Below are 22307 nucleotides of genomic sequence, written 5' to 3' on the forward strand. Positions count from 1 at the left end.
GTTCATGAAAGTAGTTCAGTCGTCATTTCATTTGCAGGAACTTCAAACCATTTAGGCTTGTTTTACTGACAGGTTGCCAGGTCATTCTAAAGTCAAGAAGATACAGCAGCGCTCTCTGGTGGCCCATAAGGGAAACCAATCCAGGTGTGAATTAAATTAAATTAAATTAAATTAAATTAAAAAATAAAATAAAAACAAAATTAAAATTAAAATAAATAAATTTGAATTAAATTAAAATTAAAATAAAAATAGACATTACAGATCTAAACATAAAACAAAATTACAGACCATTCACCCTCCAGTGCAATAATAAAAGCATCTCCACAGTAATGAATTAATAAATTAAAACAAAAAATTTAATTAAAATAAATAAAAAAATGTCAAAACAGGCAGTCGTCTATTTACGAACGAGTTCTGTTCCTACGCATGTGGCGTAACCCGAAATTCTGTGCAAGCCAGATTTTTATCCTTAAATACCCCCATAATGCCCCCCTTACTCACTAAATAACTAAATCTAAATACATGTATTATATATCGTATTGATAGAAAAACAGTGCAGACAATTAAAATATACATTTAAATTAAAATGAAAATAAATGTACATGCACTGAGGCGTTGTCTCAGCTTCCGCGTCATAAGAGCCAAAATGGACCCTCGTAACTTCGAAACTTGCTGTATTTTATTAATTTACATTTATTCAATGTGTGTCGTAAAGTCAAAACAACGTAAGTCGAGGACTGATTAACACGAGGACCGTCTGTACATACAAACATGTCAGGGGTTAAAAAGAATAAAAAGTATTGCACATGGTGAAATGCAATGATTTATATGAACAATGTGGAGTGTAGACATATTGGAGTGTAGAAACTGTAAAAACAGTAAGAGTTGCTGCACAGAGGTAGAGTAAATCTCCTTGGATAGAAAACCTGTAGAGGTCACACCTGTGCATTTAACTAGAGGCAACACTGGTTTTTGGGACAGTCAGTCCGGCACCTGTGGCTTTTGTATCTTTTGGAGAAGGATGGCGGCAGGAGAGACGGTGGCAGGAGTGATCAGAGTAGAGTTTCTCTGCCAACCCCATGGGAGGTAGCAGTTTGTTACAGGGTATTGTGGGCTGCTTTGATCACCCGCTGCACATACTTTTCCATTAGCCAGCCACCTTTCATCAAAACAACTGTTGATTAACTTTTATTTCATGCATTTTATCTACAGTTTTATCTTTTTGTGTATTTTTTTTTTTTTTACACAATTAACACAATGTAATCCATTTAATGTTCATGTAAAGCACTTTGTATCGTCTTGTACAAATGAACTTGCCTTGCCTAATTATCCGTATCAAGCAAGAGTTGAAAAACATTTTCATTCCAGAAGAGCAGCACCTGGTATTCTCACTGCATAAACACAGAAGGATAGTCTAAGAGTGGTAAAACTGACCTGCCCCAACTTAAAAAATAAATAGTTGGCATGCCTCTTTTCTTTTAAGATAACCATTGAAATACAAAGAAAAATATTTTTCTTATCCACCACACTGATAAGTCCATTTTTTAAATAAAAAATAAAAAAGGAAAATAAATACTAAAAAAGGAAATAGGCCAAGCTACCACCGTGTTTTGGTAGAACTTCAGCTGTGCTACTTCAGTTCACCAGTCTTATCTAACCACAAACTAACCATGCAGTCAGAATCAGCCAATCAGAGGCCAACGCTCTGATGATGCAAAGAGGACTACATCCAAGTCACCATGACAACCACTAAAACATTATATTTACACACATTAAAGTAACGGTTAATAATTATTGTTCATCTGACTTGATGTGATTGTAGTGATGAATCACGATTATTAATTTATATATTAGAGAGCTAGAGCTAGAGCTAGAGAGCTAGAGCGCTAGAGCTAGAGCTAGAGAGCTAGATCTAGAGAGCTAGAGCTAGAGAGCTAGAGCTAGAGAGCTAGAGCTAGAGAGCTAGAGAGCTAGAGCTAGAGAGCTAGAGAGCTAGAGCTAGAGCGCTAGAGCTAGAGCTAGAGAGCTAGATCTAGAGAGCTAGAGCTAGAGAGCTAGAGCTAGAGAGCTAGAGAGCTAGAGCTAGAGAGCTAGAGAGCTAGAGCTAGAGAGCTAGAGAGCTAGAGAGCTAGATCTAGAGAGCTAGAGAGCTAGAGCTAGAGAGCTAGAGCTAGAGAGCTAGAGCTAGAGAGCTAGATCTAGAGAGCTCGAGCTAGAGAGCTCGAGCAAGAGATAGAGCTCGAGCTAGAGAGCTAGAGCTAGAGAGCTAGAGCTAGAGAGCTAGAGCTCGAGCTAGAGAGCTAGAGCTAGAGAGCTCGAGCTAGAGAGCTAGAGCTAGAGCTAGAGAGCTAGAGCAAGAGCTAGAGCTAGAGAGCTAGAGCAAGAGATAGAGCTAGAGCTAGAGAGCTAGAGCAAGAGCTAGAGAGCTAGAGCTAGAGAGCTAGAGCTAGAGAGCTAGAGCAAGAGCTAGAGAGCTAGAGATAGACAGCTACAGAGCTAGAGAGCTAGAGCTAGAGCTAGAGAGCTAGAGCTAGAGAGCTAGAGCTGGAGAGTTAGAGCTAGAGAGCTAGAGCAAGAGATAGAGAGCTAGAGCTAGAGAGCTAGCGATGGACAGCTAGAGAGCTAGAGATAGAGCTAGAGAGCTAGAGCAAGAGCTAGAGAGCTAGAGCTAGAGAGCTAGAGCTAGAGAGCTAGAGCTAGAGAGCTAGAGCTAGAGAGCTAGAGCTAGAGAGCTAGAGAGCTAGAGCTAGAGAGCTAGAGCTAGAGAGCTAGAGCTAGAGCTATAGAGCTAGAGCTAGAGAGCTAGAGAGCTAGAGCTAGAGCTATAGAGCTAGAGCTAGAGAGCTAGAGCTAGAGAGCTAGAGCTATAGAGCTAGAGAGCTAGAGCTAGAGCTATAGAGCTAGAGCTAGAGAGCTAGAGCTAGAGAGCTAGAGCTAGAGCGATAGAGAGCTAGAGATAGAGCTACTCCAGAGATAGAGATAGAGAGATAGATAGAGAGAGAATCAGCTATATATTGTCTGTGTGTGTGTGTAACAAAAGCAACTGATTAGTTATGCTGCAAAGTGTTCTTGGACTTCTTGCTGTGGCCTGTGGACACAGTTAAATTTTAAAATATGGGAGCACATGATAAGATTACTTTGCTGTATGAATGGGACATTTATGTTCTAAAACGTACAGATAAAACTGTGGACAGACATGCTGTTCTGTACAACTTCTTCAGCAAAGAAATTTACATGAACACTAAAGATGCAGTGTGTCACAAAAATCATCAGTAAAAACTGATATCTGATTACTAAAATAATTTTTTATTGTCTCAGAATGAGCCATTTATGGCTGTCTCTCCATTCAGGTTCTGCACACTTTCAAGTGTGGATTCGTCAGCTGCATACCTCATAGTAGCGCCAAGTACTGTCCCAGTTCAAAGGCTTCTTCCAACCCTCCCTTCAAGTCTGCACTTTGTTTGGCTTCAGATTAGCTTAAAACGAAGGCTTAAAGAGATGCATCCTATGTGCCCTCTCATCCCAGAATTCATTCCGCCTGATAGAAAAGAATGAGCAGCATAGTACTGGTGTAGGAACCACACCAACCAGACCGTTTATTTATTTTTATGTATACACACACACACACACATATTTATCCCAGCAGAGCGCATGGCTGAAGAGAGCCGGCACCACAGGTAGGATGCAAGATTAACTGTTGATTAGCAGACACGTCACTGAGGAAATCTACTAAAATTCTGCTGCATGTCTTTAAAGCTTCCTACATTCTCTGCAAGAAGCGAGGACCTTATTGTTGGTCTTGAGGTCCCGAGAAGAAAATTCATTTAGTTTTTACAGTCGTGGTTGAAGAGAGTTCTCAACAGCCGAGCAAAACTTTCTTCTAAAGAGGCTTCGGTCAACAATCTCAGTTCCTGCATTGCTACAACAAAATGTCATTAAAAGCCAGTATAATCATTTTAAATACCTTAACATCAAATATTAATACCTTATTTCACAACAGAGTGTGTCATTTTTTTCTTTAAATTGTCTGACAAGTAATTAGATTTTTTTTTTTAAATCACCTGACAACTCTAAATTAGAAGATGATCCAAACATTTGCTTTGCTCCAGTATGTTTTTGAGAATCCAACTGTTAGTTCATCAGGAAATTACTTACGATTTAAATAGGGCTGCTCGATTATGACAAAAATTATAATCAAGATTATTTTGACTGAAATTGAGATCTTGGTTATTTAACACAATTATCCAGTATTTATAAACAACGCTGCGTGTCGTGGTGTTCTCGACTCGCATTTTAATCGTCTAAAGCACGGTTTTGAGTTGTTTAATCCGCTTTTACTACTTATATAGAAAATATTTTTCAGTTGGTCTCGATGTATGTTTCATGCCAAACAACCGCTGTCAGGCTGCAGCGCGTTTCTCTCATTCACCTGTTAAAAGACGGCTGATCTGAACCGCCTGGTTAACGCGTTGCTATGGTAACACCCCGTAACGGAGGGATATTACAGTGTTTAACTCACCGAACTATGTATAGGAAAATAATGCAGCCAGTTGTTGCTGACAATGGTATAAACTATGTTTAGGTGAACTTCCACAACCTACTGCAGTTATTCTACATTGACCTGCAGCCGGAGCCGACTGAGACTGGCCGCCTGGGAGTGCTTTAGGATGGGAGAGGCTCCCGCTGCTCCTTCCTTACAGTAACTGCAGAACAATATGTGCCTTCAAGTCAGTCGCCAAAACACCAGAAAAGTCTCTAATAACTCCAGTAAAAGTCGCTAGATTTGTCGCTTTTAACAAAAAAAGTCGCCAGATTTAGCGAGAAAGTCTCCAAGTTGGCAACAGTGTCTGAATGAAAGCAAAGCGGCTGTGGGAGGAGTTTACAGCACAGCGCTGCAACGCCAGAGACGCTCGATTAGCAGCTGAAGACAGCAGGAGAGGAAACTGCAAAGAGAAAATTAATCGCACCCTTTTATTTTTATGATTGTTGAAAACCCAGATTGTGATTGAGATTTAAATCCGATTAATCATCCAGCCCTATACATAAGCATAATTGTTTATATGAGTTAAGAAATATCTGTTAGATCAGTGGTGCGCCACATTGAAAATGCCAGAATCTTGTGACTTTTTGCGATACTACAATATCACTTACCAAAGCCCATCTTCATTATATAAAGTCCCTCTTGGCAGAGCAAATTTGTCTGGCATGATACAGGAGCCCAGTTACATTCTGCCTGATATGGTATGCCATGCTGGACTGGACAAGTAAAAAAAAAAAAGAAAAAAAAGAGAGATGGGCCATTACTGAGACTCACCAACTCTGTCAAAACTAAAGTAATTAGGGTCTTTAAGTATTTCAGTCTAAACATCATCTTATGTTGAGATGATACTGTGTATCTGTCTATACTGTGTACGTTGTGGGTAGATGGAAGGAATACTTCAAAGACCTCCTAAACCCTACCAACACATCTTTCGATGAGGAGGCAGAGCTGGAGGACTCAGGTGTGGACTCTGGAGCTGAGGTCACTGAGGTGGTTAAAAAGCTCTTTGTTTGCAAGGCCCCGGAGGTGGATGACATCCACCTGGAGTTTCTTAAGGCTCTGGATGCTGTGGGGCTATCATGGCTGACACGTCTCCACAGCATCGCGTGGACATCGGGGACAGCCCCTCTGGACTGGCAAACTGGGGTGGTGGTCCCCCTTTTCAAGAACCAGTCTACATGTGCCTTGTGAACATGCAGAAGGCATTTGACCGTGTCCCCCGGGGACTCCTATGGGGGTGGTAATCTTGGCGTATTGGGTACCGGACACCCTTGTACAAGCTGTCTGGTCCCTTCACTCTCCAAGGGGAGGAGTTTAAATATCTTGGGGTCTTGTTCACGAGTGAGGGAAGGATGGAGCGCGAGATTGACAGACAGATCGGTGCGGCGTCTGCAGTAATGCGGACTCTGCGCCGGTCTGTCGTGGTGAAGAAGGAGCTGAGCCAGAAGGCGAAGCTCTCGATTTACCAGTCGATCTACGTTCCTACCCTCACCTATGGTCATTAGCTGTGGGTTGTGACCGAAAGAACGAGATCTCGCATACAGGCGGCTGAAATGAGTTTCCTCCGCAGGGTGGCCGGGCTCTCCCTTAGAGATATGGTGAGGAGCTCGGTCATCCAGGAGGAGAACAGAGTAGAGCCGCTGCTCCTCCGCATCGAGAGGAACCAGTTGAGGTGGCTCGGGCATCTGGTCAGGATGCCTCCTGGACCTCCCTGGTGAGGTGTTCCTGGCACGTCCCTCTGGGAGGAGACCCCGGGGAAGACCCAGGACACGCTGGAGGGATTATATCTCTTGGCTGGCCTGGGAACGCCTCTGAAGACCCCCCCTTACAGAGTTGGCAAATGTGGCTGGGGAGAGGGAAGTCTGGGCTCCCCTGCTTAGACTGCTGCCCCCGCGACCCGACCCCGGATAAGCAGCAGAAAATGGATGGATCACATAAAGGAGAAGAGTATGAGGAGTGTGCTGCCTTCAAGGAAAAGTGCAACAAATACCTACACTTTTTTGTGTGTGCGTGAGAAAGAAAGTCAGAAATCCAGAGTAAATGTTTTATAGTTTAATCTATGCTAGGCCTTCGAGTAACAATATCATCAGTCTTTGATGAATTATAAATGTAATGAACATCTTAACCTTCATCACACTGCAGAAAAGATGTTTTTTCATTATAAACTACATTATATATAAACTACTACATTCTTTTTCCCAAGGAAAAAAAAAATCATGCCTACCTGTTTCAAAAGCACATATCTTTCTTGTTTATTGTTGTAATAAAGAATAGAAAAATATGTTCATAGTGTCTTTTTCATATATTTGTTGAAAAAAAAAATGTATTTACAGTTTTTCTTTGGAACTTTTTACTAGTGAAGATCAGGGATGCATTCTACCTTGAAATTCAAAGTCAGCAACATGACTCGATCGTCTTGCTCTGTCCCCCCTTGCATCATTTACTTGGTCCGCATAGCGATTAGTCTCGCGGACGAACAGAGCGATGATCTCTTTGTTGAAGAATAGCTCAAACAGTTTCCCTTCAGACAAATAATTGTCTTCTAAATGTGGCACTGCAAGTTCATGAACAGTGAACTGTGTTACTGGATTTCGGCGCATTCATGCGCCGGCAGCTGTAGAGCACTTGCAAAAATCGGGCGCATGAATGCGCTGGTAGTGTGTTGAAGGTTAATAAAATAACATTAGTGTTACGATCCAACTCTGCTAGGGCACATGAGAGGAACAAAAAGGAATAACTGTGGCAAGATGTTTAAGGATGGACTAATACAGGTTTATTGTCGCGTTATGACATGAGGTATATAAAAATAAATAAATAAAAATGGTAACAAAGGAGTTGGGGTTTACGATGCTGCTTAAAGCAATAAAATGCCAATATCAGCCAGTAAAAGGAAAACAGAAACACAAGCTGGCAACATCTAGATATTTACAAACAAAAGCAGCACTAATGACTGCCTAAAAAGAAAAATACACACAAATGGTATTCAACTCTGTACCACTAGCCAATCCCAACTCCACACTAACCAAACTAACAGAAAGAGAAGCCATAAGGGCTTTACAACCACCATAAAAACAAAACTTATCAGTTTAACCTTAGCTCAAAGCCAAGTAGTTTTAATACTACTGGTGACAACCTAAACAATAAGACTAAACAACTGCAAACAAAGGAACTAGACTGGGAAAAACAAATCCCACCATAGTCAAAGTCCAAACACATACGCAAGCTGAAGGCACACTGCTACAGAGCAAGCAGTTGCCACTTATTGAAGGATTCCAGGTGTCCTTTTTTTCCCAGGCAGTTGGCAGAACCAGCAGCGATTGGAGCATCAATTGTCCTTTGAGAAAGGTGGAGATGAAGGTGTGACCGGTTGGTCAATCCCAGCCAAAGGACAGCGAGCAGAGATTTGAATGGAGCAATGGATCACAAGTAACAATGCAGCTGTAACAATCGGATCAGTACTCGGTATCATCAAACAACTAAACCCAAGGAATCGGAAGTGAAAATTAAAAAATGGCATCAAAACATCCCTACCTAAGTTTTAACCAATTTTCCTATACTATGTGTATACTATGTGTATATATTATATGATCACTAACCAAGCTTTTGGACATCTTCTAAACTTTTCTTTAAAAGTATCCTGAGTGCATTATTTTATTTATTTGTAGTATGTCAGAATACATTTTTTAACCTGCTTTGTATTTGAGTCATTTAAAAGGTCCGTTTCCTCATGTGAACCTGCTCACCCCTCACCGTCACACAGATTTCAGCTATAATATGATTTACTGAATATGAAGCTTTGCAGTATTTATATTTCAATGTACACACACATTCACACACACATACACGACAGCCTGCCATATGAGTTTCAGCACTCGGCAAATTAAATCTCAATCTGTCCTTACACATTACAATAGCGGACTTAAAGAGCCTTAGCCAATCAGAGAAGGTCTGGAGGAAGTTGACTCCCCTTATTGGTACAGCCTTCATGGGTTTGCATGGCGACACTTCAGGCTGTTTCTCGACTCACTACATTCCAGAGAAAGATGCTGCTGTGCTCGCGCTGCTCTACATTTATGTGGATTTGTAAAGCAGATTATGGATTGATGGGCATTTCATAGTAAAAAGGCAAAACAGCGAGGGGGAGGAGAAACTCTATCAAAGCCAGAACATCCAGCCACGTTTCGTCTTAAGCGCACAGATTTCTGTACTGCTGCCTAATCAAATTAAACTTTAGGGAATTTTCATCATATCTTGCATTTTTATTCTCATGTTCCTGTTCACTGGTTTTCATCCGACATTTTTAGCTTCTCTTGCCTTTAATGTCTTCTGTAAAGGTTCTTGAACATCATTAAAGTTACTGTCATCTCCATCCTCAACAAATTAAAGATGCACTGCTTCCCTAAGGCTTCATAACCTGTTTAACCAAATTATGGCAATTCATTTTCCTCTGTATGGCGAAAAAAGCTTTCTCCATTTACACTGCTTGACTCTGACATAAGTGTGACAGCATGTATGTGCACACGCACTAGTAAATATTTTAAGTCAAATGAGAACAAAAGGAAGCTTGAAATAAAATATTAAATCTAAATCAAAATTGGTGAAAACGACTAACTGATCTGCTCACACACTCATGTGCAGGAGTGCATGACCAGCAGTGAATCTATTGGACAGGGCTATGACTGAGTGTGTGCATGCATGTGTGTGTGTGCCTCTGCCATGCACATTCCCAGCACATGGCAACAGAAGCTAAATATAGCCCCGGCAGCCCGGCTTCACAGCAGGATCATGCTTCCTCTCGCTAAGGAAGGATTGCTCCCTGCCGCTGTCCGTCTTTCCCTGCTACCTACAAACATGGGCTCCTCTGAAGCACCTCCCTCCTGCCCCTTCTTTCTCTGTGCTCCCTCCAGTTTGACTCTTCCTTCTCTGAAGCTACTCCCATTTTGTCACCAAGCACCTTTCCCCCTGGATTTCAGCTGCAGCTTCTCTGATAAAAAGCATTTTCGATGGAAGACTAGATATTTCGCTTTGATTTACCATTAAATGTAATTGTACTCAACTCTGTTTTACTGGAACATATTAAACTGATAATCAGCTTTTTATATGAAAGATGAGCCAATATAATATAAAATGGTTGGTAATGATAAAACTACAGAGAAATATGGGTTGAATCTGCAGTTCTTGGCTCTGCAGACCTTTATAGTTAGCATGTGCACCTTTCTATTCATCGTACAACTACAACATTACCGTCTCAAACAAGAAAAAGTTACCGCAATACTAGGCTTTAATTCCTTTTTTGGCTTTTGTTGTTGATAAAATATCACATAAAACAACGCCAGTGCACACTTAACCAGCGGCTCTGCCATGATGGAAACATGACGCCCTTCCCTTGAATAAGTTTACACACTATACAAATTCCTGTTTGAGACAAGAAGAAAACATAACTGTGACGCATAAATGGTTTATTTCTAAACAGGATTTTGCTTGGCGTTTTATTAGATTGAGGAATAGAAATTATTTGGCTGGGTTTAGGAAATGATAAATCTTTTGGCAGCCTGTCTTTACAAGAGAGACACTTTTATTTTATATATCTTGTGCCTTTGTATCTGAATTTTATGTCTAATGCTTTGTGTTTTTATTGTGCAGCGCTTGTAAAGCACTTTGAGTGACCCTGCTGTTTAGTTGCGCTATAAGGCATCCAAGCTTTGCTTTCGTCTAGGTTGTTTTTGTTTTATTTGACTGGTTTTTTTGGAAATGGACAAACTGATTGTGACTGATACAAACAAAACAAAATTAACTAAAAAAAGAAAAAAGTATATATATATATATATATATATATATATATATATATATATATATATATATATATATATACCTGCATAAACTTGATTTTTGAAGGTTTGAAATTTAATTAACAATACTTACTTTATTAGTCTCAATTGAGAAATTCAGCTCTGAATCACCCACCTCTAGATGTACTAGAGAGCAGCGGGCTGCCGTGTTTGAGCTACTGGGGAGCAACTGGGAGAGTTTATTGCCTTTCTCAAGGGTTCACCCCTGTTGGCACGCTGGACCCAGGTTCTCCAGAGCCAAGGTTACCTCTGCAACCACTAGCCTACCATGCTTTACAGAAGAGGTGAAGCGCGTTAGGCGAGGCAAATGGAAGAGGGGAAACCCTGAATCATGGCTCAGTTGTGTTGTTGTTGCTGCACAACCTTTGTTACAGTGAGTTGCTGCTATGTGTGGGTAATCTCAAAATACAAAAAGCAATTTGAGCTTCCAGATCTTCCATGTTTTAGTTTAATTTAAATACCAATAAGATATAAAAAGGATTAAGACCATTAAACGCTGCTATGGGGGTCTTTTCGTGTCCTTTTTACCCATGATTTGATTCATTCTTTGAATAACGTCTTTTGGTTCAAAACATTTTGTTTTCTATTTAAATTGATTTCTTTAATACACATGAGTAGTCTGTGTCTTACCTGGAGGAGGCAGCAGTCGGAAGATTCCCAGACTGAAGAAATGGGGAGGGTTTGGGATGGGCAGGCTGACCTAACCGCTGCTCTAAACAGGACAAATGAAAGAAAAGTCATGCTGGTAAATGCAATAAAAACCATTTCAGAGTTTAAACCTTTTCATGCAAACTATGGACTCTGTCTTCATATCTATTAGTAATTCATTTGTTTGTGTGCATTGGAAGTGTTGATGCAACACACACAACACAACCAGCAGAAGCGTAAAAGCACCCATGCTGTACTGGGTCATGCTGAGTTGAGCAGGATGGAGGTATTTACATATCCATCTGATTTGCCTTCATGATGGGAATTCAACCAATACAAAACATAGTTATGAACATACCTCAAACAAGTTAACACAGTTTTTTGAGACTATTCTATTCTGATGTCAACACTTAATTCCTGATGTAAATTTCTTTTCAGAATTAAACTTAATTCCGATGTGTCTGGTTTATTCGTATTTTAATTCCGAACTATTTAATTCCTCTATCATGTAAACCTTAAATCCGCTCTAAGTTAATTCTGGTCGTTCTGAGCATGCTCGTTACCTCGTCCTGTCCTGATGACACGCGTTGTTTTGCCTCCCGTGTTCGGTGGTCTATCTTTCTTCTCCTTCTCAGTTGCTGCACAAAGTGAAGTAGTATGCTGGTGTTGAGCTGCTACTTCACATTTATAATAAAAATAGAGGCGAAACTGGTTCTTATGTAGTTTTTACAAGTTATGACTGAAAAGACGAGAAGCAGGGAGCCAACTTTGTTTATTTCCGGAATACGTCATACGTCACGTCCGTCCTCTGTCCCATCCATAGACTGTATAAAAAAAGATGAATTGAGTGAACTTTGAGCTTTCTGTAGCTAAGAGCTAACCGAGCTAACTCAGAGATAACAGGAGCTAACAAAAGTAAGCCGGCTAAAGCTAAGTCACGTTGTTAACCGGCTAAAAACCGCGGTTGTTCTGCGTTCTTCTGACTTGAAGCGGGAGATTGGGTACCTGTCAATTAAAAGGACACGCCCCTAAATATGCCAAATTTTGATATTAAATTACTTTTAAATGGCAGAGTTAGAAATAAATTCACTCCCCCCACAGTTGTCATGAAGGTAAACCTGACCTATTAAATCTAAAATGGATTTTTGTACCAGGCTGTGAACATGTTTATTTCTGCTGTAAACATGTTTATTTCTGCTGTAAACATGTTTATTTCTGCTATGAAGTTGGTCTTTTTAACATGGGAGTCTATGGGGATTTGCTCTGTTTTGCTGCCCCTAGTGGATGAGGAGGGAACTGCAGTTTTATGCACTTTCACATCAGTTTTGCTTTTAACCATCGGAAGTTGCCGCTTGGTCCAATCTGAACCCTTCACAAGCTGCCGCTCTAAAGAGGAATTAAGTTAGGACAGGTTTCATGTTTACCTCCATTTGGAATTGTTTTCATGTAAACTCGCAGGAGAATATGTTAATTCTGATTTATTTAATTCCAAATTTAATAATTTAAAATTAAAAACCATCATGTAACCGTAGCCAATGTCTGGTTTCGGAAGAGTGCACCCCCTCCGAGCAGCAACATGCGGTAAGTGCGGTATACAAACCCCAGAAATGCTCCATTATTACTCACATCAGGCTGATGTTTGGGTCAAAAGTTACACGGTGTCCCTTTAAAGTTTGTTGCATCACCTAGACACTTCCAATACGCAGTAGACAAACAATTACATCATAAAATTAAAAAAATGATTAAAAAAAAACGTCAATCATTTCCAGTAGAAAAAATCATATACTTTGCTTCTATTATTTTATAGGTGAGACATAAAAGCTGTGTTTTCTAACAAACCTCCAGGTTTTGGTCACAAACAGTTGACAAAGAACATGACAGCACTCTGCATTGGTTGTGGGGATTTTACACACTGCCATGAGCCCAGACTTGTTTTGATTCAGTTTAAGGTTTCGCATGCTGCCACCACACATTACCTGGTTTATGGACATAGTGGAGAATTTGGAGTGTATGAAGCAGAGTAAACGTTGGGAGTATTTAAGTGGAGTCAAATAAAAGATGTTAATTAGGAGTTGCAAACAGACTGAATACATGACAGATAACAAGTCATTTTTTCCAAGTGACCTTAATGATCAGTTGCTGCAGGTGTGTAGATAGTAGGGCTATGACGATATGTTTTTGTCCCGATTCAATTCCGATTTTTTGGGTGCCGATTTGATTTAAATTGCGATTTTTGTAGCCAAAAATCCAAAAATAATGTATAAAACTTTTCTTTGGCTCATCATTTTTCTTCATTTCAATAAAGGAAAAACAAAGCAGTAGCCAGACCATCATTCTGCTGCTATAATGCCCAAGACAACAAGTTAAAAGTTCAATAAAAAAAACAATAAAAATGACAAAAATTTTATAGTGCATTCATTTTATTAATTTAAAAAAATAATAGATAAAATTGTGAAGAAAAAAAATCCTGATTTCCGATTTTTCAATTCGATTTTCCCACCCCTAGTAGAGAGTGTGAACATGTTTATGTCTCAGGTCAGAGAAGGTTCCCTCTAATCATCATCCACCACTGCATTACAGCAGGAGACACACAGAAACCAGTGAGGCTGGGTGAGTTTGTTGCGTGATCGTAATGGAGTGCAGGGAGCATGTGCTATAATCCTGGCTTGATTTGGCACACTGCCTGGTGAGGTATTACATTGCTGCTTTAGTCTCACTCTTGACATGTGCATGCATGTGCATGCTATGCTGCCGGGGAGAGATGGAAGTGATGATGAGAGGTCATCAGGGACATGGACTTTTCCAGTTTGGAAAGCTGCTAATTTACTAGGAGTGCTTTAATAAGGCCATGGCTAGAAGCAGGATACTGATGCTGATCACCCATCACATGGTCTATTGGAAACCTTGGATTTATTGAGCAGCATTATTTACTTCTATTTCTAACAGCACTGTATGTAAAAAGTATTAAACTCAGAGATTAGAATGTGTGAACTATCGTGCACCTGCTGATTTATTTATATATATTTTTTAAAGCTCTGCAGGCTGTTTGGGCTACAGAGTTTACCGTAGGTTCCTTACATATCTCACCTCAGAGGAGGATTTATGTGGTGGAAATAACTATGCAGGCATGAAAACCATGAAGACCTCAAAGAAAAAGGTAAGAACAACCCTTCCACATGCTTGTGTTACTCACACTGAGTCAATGCGCTGGTACTCGTTCCACTGCAGACTCACTGAAATCACACCCTTGATACTGTACTGCAGTCTTTTTATATGATGTCCTTCATGTAATTTAGGTCAGAGCAGCAGAGAGAGAAGATTTGCTCTTTTCGGCTGCAGCACTGCGCTGTCTGCTCTCATTAAGACACAGCTTCTCACCTCAGCGCTGGTAAACAAAGCTGTTTTTGTTAAATGCTACATTACATCGAGTATCTGCTGGAACATGCACAGAGGGACTAATTACTTAAAGTGTTGATTAAACATCTTTCACTGAACACTGGCCTGCAGTGTTTTTTTTTAAGAACTTTAAAATAAAATCAAGGCACTCTGCACATCTTCCAACAAACGATGGCTGAATCAGGTGTCTCACAGCTAAAGGACGTCAGGTTTGCAGAAAGAAGATCTTTGTCAAGTTCTGCACAAGTCTCTTAATGACCCGTTCATTTGCATCAGGTGTGTTGCTGCAGGGAAAGATCCAATAGCTGCAGGATACCAGCCCTGAAGGACCATAGCTGACAATCCCTGCTTTAAGGACAATAAAGAACATCCATGTATGCATGCATCCATTCATCCATATTATAAAGACACTCTTTCAGTCCTCAGACTTCACATGTCAGGACAAATTAAAATAAAATCATCTGGCCTAATCAGGTTTTAAGTTGGGTAAATAAAAGCTCAGATTAACCCAATATTACACTTTGTCACTGTTCATTTATCAGAAACTAAAATATAGAAGCTTTTAGTGAAAAGCAAAGTCCACACTTACTCTTTCCACAAGATGCCAAGCAGAAGTCAGCTGCTGCTGATCAAATGTACAAATTAACTGATCATTAGTATTGTTAGTACCTCTAATAAGGCTGTTTGTCAACATTTAAGTGTGTCCCACAATGCCAAGGAGGAAAGACATCAGTAATGCTCTAAAAGAAGCAACTGCTGCTATTCATCAATCTGTGAAGGGTTATAAGGTAATTTACAAGCTATCTGGAATCCATCATTTAACAGTGGAACATTTACAGGTGGAAACATTAAAGGCAGCTGACAATCTTCCCAGGAGTTTCCCAGCAAGTTCAGCCCAAGGTCGGACCCTGCCATGACCTGAGAAACTGTAAAAACCCAAGAGCTACGTCTCAGACTCTCCAAGTCTCAGTTAGATGTTTAAGTTCATGTTGGTCTGATTAGAAAAGACTGAGCAAGCACGGCTTATTTGAAGGATTGAAGGAAAAAGGAAAAATTAAATACAATAAAAAAAAATAAAATAAAAAATAAAAACTATTACAGCAAAACTTTGGTTAGCAAAGCTACATCTGGAAAAAAAACACTAAACCTCTACAGCCGTCTCATTTGGACAGACCAGACCAAAGGCTGTACTCAGAATGCACAAAAAACCAGCTGGTGCACGGTGGTGGAGGAATGATGATCTGGGCTTTGCAGACACAGAACCTGGACACTTTGCAGTCATTAAGTGGACCAGCAACAGGTCAGTGATGTCAAACACAGCAGCAAATCTACCGTCAAAGAACTGATTAAGAAAATCCACGACCTGTTTGAAGTTCAGACCTCAACCTGATGGAAATGCTTTTACAAAGCCGTGCAGAAACTAATACTGCAAACCTCATCAACTGAAGGATTGTTGTAAAGAAAAGTGGACCAAAATTCCTCCTGATCATGTTAGAGATCAATCACGTCATCCAGACAACCGTTACTGCTGCTAAAGGTATTTCTATCTGCTGAATCATTAGATGTTAAACTGCTTTCTTTTCAGATGGTTCAGGGTTTTGTTTTGTTCTGACAAATGAAGCAAGCTTAAAAGTTTTTACATTTGCATGTAATTGTATTGCTCCATTAAACTTCTCCACTTCTTGCATTCAGTTTAGTAATTTCTGCCCCTAAATCCTCATCATTCCCTCTACATGAAGTGAAAAAAGCAAAGTAAAGTTCATTCTGTGTAACGTTAAATTAGATCAATCATCTCTGACACAGATGCAACCTTAAAAACCTGATCATGCAGGTTCACTTACATATTATCCAGGAACAAAGTAGTTTTTTTTCTCCAACTCATAAATTTCACATCTTTCTTGTTTCATTACATCAAACTAAAACATGTATATATCATCTGTCTGTTATGATTTGGTCATATTATAATGATTCTAGTTCTTGGTAGACTGCTTGCTGAAATGACTGCCAGAACGGAGAGTAAGGGGAATTAAATGGGACCATTTCCAGTTTCGCATAAATTTCTAGAAATGCTAAATATGCCAAATCCACTATTAATAATTCCCATTTGTTGTGTATAAATATACAGTTATTATTTGCTTTATTTAATTTACAATGATGAAAACTTACAAACGGTATAACTTTCAGGTCTTCTAGGTCTTAAAAACGTGTTAAGATTTCACTAAACCCACTAAGAAAATTTCCATTTTTTTTAAAAAATTATTGAAATGTATTTACAAAACAATACAGTTGATACACAGGAGAATTTCATAACTCACAACTCAAGCTCATGAGCAGCATCAAAGATCATTTTGGTTTTCACAGCTTTTGAATTTGTGCAAAATTTCAATGACTTCATGTACATATGGACGTAACATAGGAAAACTGACATATTTGGTTTTTGCTTAGCGAATTTACAACAATTTATGTGTAATGTAGCAAGTAGAGTGAAGAGGTTAATTACAAATCTTATTTTGTGTGGAAGGTGACAACTAAAAACACCCAAATAAAACATAATCAGGCTTTATCCTAACCTGATTCTCCAGCTTCATACTGAGGTACAGATTAACATCATTCCAGAAGACTTCACAATAAGAGCACTCCCAGAAAAGATGCCATATAATTAAATAAAAAAATAAAATAAAATTTCAACAAAAGCGGAAATTAAAAGGTTATGACGTAGATAGTTCACCTTAATTCGCCAAGAAGCGCCTCGTGCCGCCGCCGTCGCCATCTTGCAGCTTTAACACACCTGTCCCTTCACGTCAGGTGTCTCAGCTCTCTTCTCCTCTCCACAATGAAACTTAGCTCCAAAAGTCAGCTCAGGTTGCTGGAAAAGTTAGAAACACGCGCTAACGGCAGTGCGTACCTGTATCACGTGACTGCAGCGACCAGTGACGTCACGGTGACGTAGTGCAGGTACTTATTCTCATTGGTTAAAACGTTTGAATTAAAGCTAAAAAGCAGATTATATGTAGAATATTTTTTATTTTTCTGTACTAAAAGCACATTAAAGTTTAAAATCAAGTTATTTACTGTAAACATCAAAAACGCACAATGCGGCGACTTTATCTTTAGCTCCTGTTCTTTAATATTAAGTTTGTCATTTCTAGCTGAATTTTATTAATATTTATCATCCGTTTTATATTGATTAGTTTGCATGTCTTAGTGGTTGTTTTGAGTCGTGTGAATCTGGTCGTTTACTTTGCTGCTGAGTCACATTTCTGAGTTTATTTTCCTTTATTTCTTCTTGCTGTTGGCTTTAAATCCGAATATTTAGAGATGTACATCTGCTCATCATCCTCCTCTCTAAGTCCTTACTCTTCAGCCTTTATCTCTCTTCCTCTGCTCTTTAAATAGGTTTAATACTTAATTCTCACGTCAGGGTTTCTTGTACTCATGTTTTTCCTGACTTGTAATTCGCTTTGAATAAAAGCTTTTAAATTACTTGCTGCTTATTTTTCACCATTTATCTTTTTCTTTCTTAAAAACTTTGAGGTTTTTTATTTCCATGTAGTTTGTGGCTTCTTCTTCTTCACAATTCATTTAATTGATCAACAGAAACAGAGGCTCTGGACCAGGTGTTTCCTGACACTTTGACCCTGACCCCTCGGCCTGGTGGTCCCAACATGGCATTAAAAAAAAACTGGGCTTGTGTTACTTATATGTTTTATTCACCACATTACTCCCTTTAGATTTATTGTGCAATAATTATTTGCTGAGCTTGTTGGAAAGAAAACAAACAACTTATTGGTCACTTAGATGATTGAATCAGCTGACCTCCTGCTGCTGAAACACAAGACATCTCATAAGTGCACATGCAATATCTGTCAGCACATAGCTGAGTGTGTTTCAGCAGGAGGATCCTGTGTTAGCTGCATGTGAGCAGACCTCTGTACAATCAGACTTTTGTATGACTCCCTGCTTCAGGCATTGAGGTCTTCATGGCACAGCTGACTCTTGGACCAGGAATGTGAAGTCTATAGAGGCCGCTCCTACATTAAAATAGTTAGCATGCCTAGTCAGCACACCCTTGGTGCATGGGTGCCTAACAGCTGCCAAATTTACCCAGAAAAACAGCCAACCGGCTCAGACAACGGGCAAACATATCAACTAGAGGGATGGGGTTAAAGAGGGAGTCAAATTTCTAAGAACCCCCCCCCCCCTCGTCCCAACACAGTCACTTTGAGTTTAGCTGTAGATTTCCACACAAAGCGTTAATCAGATGAATCCACGAAGACATGCGGGAGCATCAAGAACAAGCTGTTTTTGTGCAGAGCTGCAGCCGGAAAAACCAAACAGTTGTGATTAATTTTAGAAGCAGCTGTGTGTGTGTGTGTGTGTGTGTGTGTGTGTGTGTGTGTGTGTGTGTGTGTGTGTGTGTGTGTGTGTGTGTGTGTGTGTGGGGGAGGAGAACAACTGTGAAACACATATTCTTCTACTGTTAAAAAATGAGCAGGTTATATGTGAGATTTACGTAATTTCTCTCGTTATAAATAGCAGAAAACAGCAGAGGTACATAGTGTCCAGATTCAGCTTTTTATTTAACAGCATGATCTCAGCCTCACAGCGACACTGGAAACGCTGCTACGCTGGAATATTTGAGATTTCATACTTTTCTTTTACCTAAATGGTAAAAGTGATAAATTAAAGTAATCTTTTGCATGTTTTCCTTATTGATTCATATTCCCACACACACAGTGTCTTACTCAGGTGGCTGCTGATCAGACGGACTTCTCTACAATGAAATAAATAACAAGAAATACCTGATTTTAATTATGTACAGATACTTTTAATATATATATATATATATATATATATAAGCTAACATAACTGAGGCAGGGAGTAAAGATGAAGACCAGATGTGTAAATTTAGAAAACAAAAGGTAGTTAAAAACAGCAGTGTAGAGGTTAAAACTTATTATGACTCTCTGACATGCCGTCTTATTGATAAACCAGTAACCACAAGGTCACATGCTTCTGTTGCTGTGTAGTATTGTGCAGACGGTGCAGACAGAAAACTGCCAATATGCAGCTGTAGAGACGTTACCTGTAGGTCAGAATGGGATACACAGAGGCATCAGTGCAAATAACACCTGCGTGACGGGGTTTTGACAACATGTGACAAGCGTGGACTGAGATTATAACTGTATAAAACATGTCTGACATGGCTGCAGTCTTTTCATTCCCCCCCCTTATTTGTCATAGATGTGATGTGAACACCAAGATATGATTGTTGTCAAGATGTCTCACTCTTACTTGTAAGTCAGGATATGAAAGAGATGATGATGTAGTTACTGATAAAGCAGATAATTCTCCTGTTTGCTATAAATAATGTGACAGACAGAAGTTTGTCTGAGCAAATGAATGCTCTCTGTGATGCTCATCCCCAATCAATACGGTCAATAAAACGCAGAAGGAAGAACTGAAACTACTTTGTAAAGGCTTAAGTGGTAATAATGACTAATTTGCTCTGGAATATTTATAATAATATTCATTATCTCCACTCTAAGCCTCCTCTGTTACTGTCACACAACTTTACACACGTTTCACCATAAGTTGGACTTTTTTTCCCATTATCAACTCTAAAATTCTGTCATGTCTCAAACTACCAAATGTTTCTTCTCTCCAGATATTCATTGATGTTCTGGTAGAGTTATGATCTGTAATCAGTGCTGGTTCAGTCATGTGAAGCTGCAGTCACTCCTCTTTGCCCAGAATAACAATGCGACTTAGCTCTGACGTTTCCCAGTATACCAGCGCTACTTGGGAATGCTTACAGGCAACCTGTGGTGCAGAAAACGTTACCAGTCTTTAAAATGGTTTAGTGGAACAAGTAAGTCATGAAATTCACCACAAACTTACATCAGTTTGATTAAAATGGTGAAAAATCTGATTAAAGAATATAAGATACATGTGGCTTTTTTATTTAATCTGTACATGCAGACTAGACGCTGGACCCTCAGCCTCTCTCTAAACGGGGTCTAATGGAAGTTCAGCGAGATAGAGAACTCAGTCCTGACCAAACCTGAAATTTGGAGCCTCCAACCCGACATAACGTTGATGATAATAATAAGAACAAGAATATTATTACTATTAGCTGCTTTTTGTTTTTACTGAAACAACGAAGTAAAAGCTGTCTCTAATGAATAACCTGGAGCCTGAAAGTGTTGAAACATTTGTGTAGAAGTTATCCTAAAATTCACAGTTGTTAATAAAAATGGATTCAAAAAGTCTAAAACTGGAAGGAATGGTGAAGACATTTACTTCTGTTAAGGACTTATGAAAAGTTTTTATTAATTTCTGTTGCTTTTATTTGTTGTAAGATGTTTAACTCAAGCGTTTTTCCTCGCGGGGATCCTTTACGCTCGGTCTGCACGGCTTTATTCTTTATTAATATACAGTTAAATTCTAAATAGGGTGGATGGGGGGGGTTGTGGCAGGGTGGGTGCATGAGTGCTTTTTGGAGAGAGATTATGGTCAGGTGTGTTTTTAATAAAACTGGGTGTGTGAAGGCCTGTTTTTAATGTGCTAAACTTGTTTTTATGTAAAGAACTGTGTGCTGTGAGGGAGGGATGGGGTTCTTGGCTGGAACCAGCAGTTTTGTGGACTGGCACCGGTCTTCCTGGTGCTAAGCCGGGCCTTCCTTGAGGTGGTGGGTGGCTCTGGGGTCGGGTGGTCCTTGGTTTTGTCCTCTAACTCGTGCTAAGGGGACTGCTGCCTGGCAGACCGCTGCAATGGGAGAGTGGGATGGGTGGAATCCCTGATACTGGTTGCATTTGCATGATCACCCAATACAATTCACCTCAATATGTAGTAAACACACACAAGCACACCTACACAAACACACATATAGCTGCTCTGGTTGTAGTTGTTTATAGTTTTTTTTTAACAGTTTTTCCTCCTTATGATGTCTGTCATGTTTTTTAGAAGCTGCAGATACTTTGCAGGTGTGGCATCATTAACATGTATGTCTCCTGTCTCAGCAGGTCTCCCTGGCCGGGAGTAGCAGTTCCTGTTGTTTGTTGTCTTTCTGTCCTCTTCCCCCCACACAGCAGAGGCAGATGGCTGCCTGTCCCTGAGCTGGAGGTTTCCTTCCTGTTAAAAAGGAGTTCTTTCCTTCCCACTGTCACCGTGTGCTTGCTCAGGATGGGAGATATAGGCTATCATGAATTGGCTTTCATTATGTTTTTTTTCTCTGTCTGTAAAGCGTCTTGAGATGACATTGCCGTGATTTGACGCTATAGAAATAAAGTTGAAGGTATAGATGTCCATGCTGTCGCTTCTGGGACTTTTTTTTTCTTTTCTTGTTTCCCTTCGCTTCATTTCCTTCCAGTCCAGTCCAGTTGTTTTAAGCAGAAATATAAAAATGAACATATTTATGATATAAATAATAAAGAATAACATAAAAGAGGAGCCTCGTATCCAAAAGGCTCCTCTTGGGAGAGCAAATGTGTTCAACACAACACAGCAGCCTGACCAACATGTCCTGATGCTCAACAGGAGTAGAAAAAAAAAAAGTTATTCAGTTCTTTCCAAATTAAGATTTTAACATACTGATAAAAAGAATGCTTAAATTAAACGTGTTAAAATGAACTCCATGTAAATAAACTTTGTATTCGCATCACAAGCTAATAACAACCGTGTCCCAGTCCCTTCAGATTTCTGCTGCTGCTCTAAGAGATCATTTCATTTCTGTGGATCAGCGCTGCAGTCAAACACACCAGAAAACGGCTTTAAATGTCACATATTTAGCTTTAAAACAACCAAATTAAAGCCAAATAACAGAACGGGTTTAATCAATTCAGTGCTTCTGATGATCACATCTAACGGGTTCA

The sequence above is a fragment of the Telmatherina bonti genome (assembly GCF_933228915.1).
Source record: "Telmatherina bonti genome assembly, chromosome: 17".
NCBI lineage: Eukaryota > Metazoa > Chordata > Actinopteri > Atheriniformes > Telmatherinidae > Telmatherina > Telmatherina bonti.